The sequence below is a fragment of the Hylobates moloch genome, unplaced genomic scaffold (assembly GCF_009828535.3).
Source record: "Hylobates moloch isolate HMO894 unplaced genomic scaffold, HMol_V3 SCAFFOLD_8, whole genome shotgun sequence".
Taxonomy (NCBI): Eukaryota; Metazoa; Chordata; class Mammalia; order Primates; family Hylobatidae; genus Hylobates; species Hylobates moloch.
This window is the reverse complement of record NW_026652283.1, coordinates 54782107-54788106: the sequence shown is the minus strand read 5'-3', so window position 1 is coordinate 54788106 and position 6000 is coordinate 54782107. Positions and strand designations below refer to the sequence as shown.

Below are 6000 nucleotides of genomic sequence, written 5' to 3'. Positions count from 1 at the left end.
CGGCCAGAAAACGACCTCCAAACCTCCAAACCTTTCCAACTACACGCAGCAAAAAGCTCACACAATGCCTTCTGCATTTGACTGTACGCCCCCTGCAGTGATTAATGCTGCCTCCCTAACTACATTGTCCGGAGCGAGTGTCAAGCCCAATTATTTCTCTAGGATCTCCTGATAGTAAATGCTCAGTAAATATAGAGATGAATAACACCTAATCCTACACAATAATCTTAGAGTACTTTCCCCACACATTTCCTAACTTAATCCTCACAACAACCCTGTGAAGTTATTAACTCCCATTTTCCAGTTAAGGAAACTGATGCTCAGCAAAGTTAACTGGCACATCCAATATCATACAGCCAGTAAGAAAGAATTCTGTTCAGTACGCCTTACTGATTAAATGAACTATGGCCTAAAGAAAAAGTGTCAGCTCAGTCCTTCCCCATCACGCATCTTATTCCATGGAGTAACCTGCATTATATTTCAGGGTCAGGCACACTAAGTTTGCGCTTTAGTACATGCTGAATAAATGGATGGACACAGTGGCGGCTCTGTATAAAGTCAGCGGAAAGCAAACAAAGGGAAGGCAGAATCTTTCATTCACACGACTTATCCGCGCCCACTGGGTGCACTGCGGTCGGGCATTGGCGACCCAGGGGCGACTGACCTGCTCTCATGGGGCTTACGGTCCTTAGCAAAAGACAGATGTAAAACAACTAATATTACAGTAAATGAATCATAATTTTGGGAGATGCTCCTGAAAGTATGTAGCAGGACGCTCTGCTCTGGTCCGAATGAAGAGCCATTTGCACTCAGTGTGGGAAGGCTAGCCTTTTTCTGGGCAAAAGAGGCGGGGGATACATTTGTATAGGCAGAAGTTCCGAGCAGAAGTCAGGGCAAATTAAAAAGGCAACAGGAGGAGGGAAAATGCTTCTCACAAACACAACTTGACCTAGGGGACCGCAACTCTCCAGTCCTGCTGCCCGGCTGCCTACCTACCTAAGAAAAGCAGGAAAGAAAAAGCGAAGACGGGGTGGGAGATAGAGGACAAATACAGAAAAAGAAAAAAGAAAGAGCGAAGGAAGTGAGAAGCCAGAGGCCAGTTTATGTAAGCACGCAGGGCGGCGCGGCCGGGAGGAGTAGAGACCGGCGCCGGAGCCGAGAGAGTTAAGCGGACGGGCCCGGTACGGAAGAGGTTAAGGGGGGCAGTTCGGGGCGGGTCCGGTAGAGGCCGCCTACTGGGGCGGGGGCGGGGCCGCGCCGAGCGAGCGCTGGGATTGGCCGCGGGGCAGGCGTTACGCTAGGACTGTACCAACAGCCGGGGGCCGCGGAGGCGGGGGGGTGGGTGTGGGACTGCCGCTCTGCGCGGGGAGAGGTGGCCTGGGAATGGCCGGGCCGGGGGTGGGCGGGAGCCGCAGCGGCGGCGGCGGCTGGGGGCGGTGAGCGCGGCGTGGGGCTGCCCCTCCCCGGAGGCGGCGGGGGCGGCCGGGGCCGCGCCGCACCGCACCGTGCGGGCGGCCATGGAGCGAGCCTAGGGCCCGACAGGTGAGCGGCGTGGGGGCGGGGGAGGGCGCGCGACCCCCGCCCCCGGCGCGGCGGGCGGGAAAATGCGGACCGGCACGCGGGCGGGACGCGGTGCGTGGCGCGCGCCGGGCTGGGGCCGCCTGGGGGCGGGGCGCCTCCCTGAGGGGCCAGGCACCGGTGCCCTGAGCCGTCCCCGAGTGGCCGCAGGCGGGTCCCGGGTGAGGGCCCGAGGCTTCCTGGGAGACCCGCTCGGGCCGCGTGTCCCTGCGTGCGGTCGCGACTGAAGGGACGCGGCCTCGGCCGCCACCTCCCTGGCCCACCTGAGGCGCGGGCCCACCTGGGGCCGCCTCAGGCTGTTAGGGGTCCTTCTAGTGACCGTCTCTCGTCCCCTTGCGCGGTCCCCAGAGGCGATTGGCCCCGGTGCCTCTCTTGTGTTCCCCGGAGCGCCCGTTGCGGCAGCCCAGGGAGCGCGCCCTCGCGGGGTCTTTGCTGGGCCCGCCTTGTGGCCGGGAAGCGCGAGTGACCTGCAGACCGGAGGCGGGAGGCGGGGCAACCCTGCCCGGGGCCCGCGGTCTCCTGGGGTTGTGCGCCGGGCGCTCGCAGAAGGGCACAACTTAAGGAATGCTATGTTAGCCCTCAGTGGGCTGCGCTTGAGATTTCATTTCCGGGTGTGACGGCCCCGCGATTAAGAGCGGACCGATACGTTTCCCTTAATGATGAATGTGAATAGTTGTCGAGCTGCGTCCTTGATTGTGGGTTCTGATAAGAGATTCATTCTAATCTGACTTCTGTTAACCTGCCAGGCTCCGGATAAGAAGAGAAGGGGTAGAAGGATGGATTGGAGGGAAAGTAGGGGTAACAGGGCTTGGTTAGTCTTAATGGAATTATTAGTCCTTTTAAAGACCATACCATCATTGGGATGGATAAGGAGTTTCTAATTTGGGAAAATGAGAGTTGCTTGGTATTGCGACTTGGGTCTAGTGCCAGATATCAGCATCTTCCCCACCCAGCCAGCTTCCCTCTGGAGGTTTGATTTCTCACTTGGAAGGGAAGTAGGAATGTGGGGGTTTTTTTAGCCTTTAGCCTTTAAATTGTAGGACTTTATAAATCTATAATCTGGTACAAGTTAAGATTGCCACTTATTAGCCACACCTATCTTTCTTGCGTTGTAAATTCTTGCAAAAATTTCACTGGCGTTGATTTCTAAAAATCTGGTTAGAGATCTCAGTGTGCTTATGTATTACAAACATTCTTTGAGTTTTTGCAGGATCTTTGAGCTAAGCTTAGAGCACTTCCTCAAATACGATTCGTTATCACGACTGTCTTTGAGAAACTGAGGTACAGATGGTAAAGATGCTAAATTATTTGCCCAGACTCATAGCCAATCTCAGAGAGATTTCAAATCGATGTTTTCTATTAATAACTTTTCTAAAGTTTGCAAAGATGTTGGACTTTGGCCTCTAGAACCGTACAATGGAATCAGTCAGCAGGAGTCCCTTTCCCATTTGAAATTACTTATCAAAGGAGAATACAAAGGCACACGCAAGTATAATAATTCAGACTCTCAGCCTCACTCATGATAAAGTGCGGTGATAAATATGGATACAGGTAAAAGATGATCAAGACATCTTGGAGTTCACAGCATTTCTTTTCTGGCTGGTGAAAATGTGACGTTGGTATGCTCTATTCGTTTCTCTAGAACTGGTAGGACAATAGCTATGTTTTGGTGAATGAATGGAAATTAGAAAACACATACCCTGCTTTTCTTTTTGGTTCTTAAGATTAGATTAAAAAAATCACTGTTTCTATCATCTTTATTTTTATAATCTTTTATATCACGGAATTATTTTATGTTAAATTGATAATTCCTTGACTTTTAGTTCATTCTCTTGATTTCCATTTGTAGATTCCAGCCCTTTCACACAGCCTTAAAGTTGCTGCTTCTTATCTCTTCTGAATTTTAAATTCCTAAATGAAACTTTCTGTTCCTTCACTTTCAGGGCAGACTTCAGCTTCCCACACTTTGTGTGTCTATCATTTCATTGGTGTAAAACCCTAAAATCATTTCATTAGTGTAAAACCCTAAAGCCAGATACTTCAGCTGTTGAATTGATAACTTTTTAAAATAGCTAACCACAGAGGTTGTCTCTTGGTGATTGCCACAATCTCATAACAGAAGCAGGAGGGCGTTCTTTGTATTCTGTAAGAATACATAAAAAGACAGTTGGTCGGGCGTGGTGGCTTACGCCTGTAATCCCAGCACTTTGGGAGGCTGAGGCAGGCAGATCACGAGGTCAAGAGATTGAGACCATCCTGCCAACATGGCCCCGTCTCTACTAAAAATACAAAAATTAGCTGTGCATGGTGGCGCACACCTGTAGTCCCAGCTACTCAGGAGGCTGAGGCAGGAGAATCGCTTGAACCCAGGAGGCAGAGGTAGCAGTGAGCCGAGATTGCACCACTGCACTCCAGCCTGCTGACAGACTCCGTCTCAAAAAACAAACAAACAACAACAACAAAAGGAGACTGTCTTCTGAATCTGAATCTTAGTCCTTCTGTGACTTAAGTGCCAGGTGGTTTTGTGGATTGGGATGGGGAGCACAGTTACAATGAGGCCCTACAGTTTGTTGTAATTGTTACAGTAATCTGTGTATCTGTGTATTTTTCTCTCTGCACCTGACAGTGCCTGTATGTAGAAGGTGCACAATAAATATTTGTCAATTGAATGAATAAATGGAAAACAGTATGAGGGAAGGGGAAATATTCTAATGTATATACTAAATTGTTTAGTTCCTCTTTTTGTCAAAAGAAAAAAAAAGCCTAGAAAATATGTTTCAGATTACTGTTCAAAATATGCTGTAGAGGTGTGTTATTTGCTTCTGTGATTATATGGTGTTCTAAACCACCTGGAGCCTGGGAGTAGCCTGTGCAGGTTCCAGTCAGGTGCAGCTTCACAACCTTGCTCCTGCAGTCTGTTCTGGCTAGGCTAATTGGGCTAGTTGGATTTTTGCATTAATAGAATAACTTAGAGCTCTTGGTAACGGCCATGTCAATAGCACTGACCTGACTGCCCTTGTCCCTTATTTTGACGGTGGAAGAGGGGAGTTATCCCTTCTTAGAGTACTTCTCCAGCAGTTCCTTCTTCTACACCTACGTATATCTTCCTGTTTTCCTTCAGCTGTCTCTGTAACCCCAAGTACTAATGAATTCTTTAACGCAGGCCTGGGCTGCAGAACAGAAGCTTACTTTGCTATTGAAACCAGCTTCTGACTAACTTATAATGTCAGCATGACTGCTCGAGCTGCCTAGAAGAGAACATAATGCAAAGATCTCACTTCGGATTTGGTCTTTCTTACCAAAAACAAAAGAAGAATTGCCTAGCTCGGGATGTAAAGAATCTAGGGGGTGCATCTGTCATCCCAGTTTGAGATAAGAAGAATGTAAGCTGATGCAGAAGAGACCTTGAGCTTTGGTGTGTGTTTAAGGTCTGTGCTTTCTGGCAAGATAACCCCTTTAGAGAAGAGGGTGCTAACTTGGGCACGTTATAAAGGCAGGTCAAGGAATATGAAATTATGAATGTATAAAGAGGACAGAACCAAGTACAGAGGGAGGCAGTGAAGTCTATCATTCCATGCTCTCAAATGTTAACTTTCTGCTTTATATACATAGCAATGCCTCATTTACCTAATGTTGGAAAGTAAGGTATTATATGTGAAAATTTTATTTTAGCTATACCTTTTGTGGAAAAATTTTTACAATATATTATATGCTTTGGTTATTATTACTAGCATACTGGCAGTAGTTGAATGAGGCTCTGAGATGATCGAAAAATGTAGGTTGCTGTCCCCTCTGCTTTTTGAATTATTGAATCTACTTGAGTCGGATTCAGTAGTCAGTCTGTGTCTTCTTTCAGTGGTGGAAAGCTGCTCTTTTGCTACTGTTAGTATCCCTGCTGCCCTCTTTTAAATTTGTAGCTTCTTATCTGTGGAGTAGGAGCTTCCTGACATTGAATGTAAAACAGCTAAATAGGCTTAGTTATGTTCTACCTGCTCTTCTCCAAGTTTTAGGGTATGAACTTTGTAACCACTATTTTTGTTGCCCAGAGACCTTTTTGTTTGTTTGTTTCTTATCGTTGGTGTAGGTAGTGAACTTGTGCTCTGTATAGGTGCATTTATGTTCCTGTAGTTTTCTGTAAAAAAAAAAAATAATAATAATATGGAAGTACTTACTCATGTGGGTTCTTGTTTCAGAAAGCACTGCCAATAATACTTGAAGATCTAATTTCAGCCCTGTCTTGTAGCATCCTTGGGTAGTGTGTTAGACAACCTCCTTTCTTCCTTTTAGCATTTCCAAATTGTCTTTACTCTTAATCCCAGCAGATACTAGGAACCAGGTTGGCAATAGCGGTGGCCTTGAAAGGTGGAAGCAGGATATACAGAAGGTGGCAACTTTAAATTGAGTGTATATAATCGGTATACA

The 6000-nt window shown here is 47.5% G+C and overlaps 1 protein-coding gene across 2 annotated transcripts in view; it reads left to right on the top strand.

Annotated features, from left to right (window-relative positions):
• Positions 1-1340: 1340 nt before the first annotated feature.
• The window catches only part of FAM20B (FAM20B glycosaminoglycan xylosylkinase), a 253546-nt gene continuing 248886 nt past the window's right edge, over positions 1341-6000 (top strand). Inside the window, exon 1 of one of the 2 annotated variants that reach the window (XM_032160888.2) lies at positions 1341-1542. The gene's annotated coding sequence lies outside the window, so the exon portion shown is untranslated. The remainder of the gene's footprint in view (positions 1543-6000) is intronic. The other variant, XR_009214685.1, reaches the window with a different exon arrangement.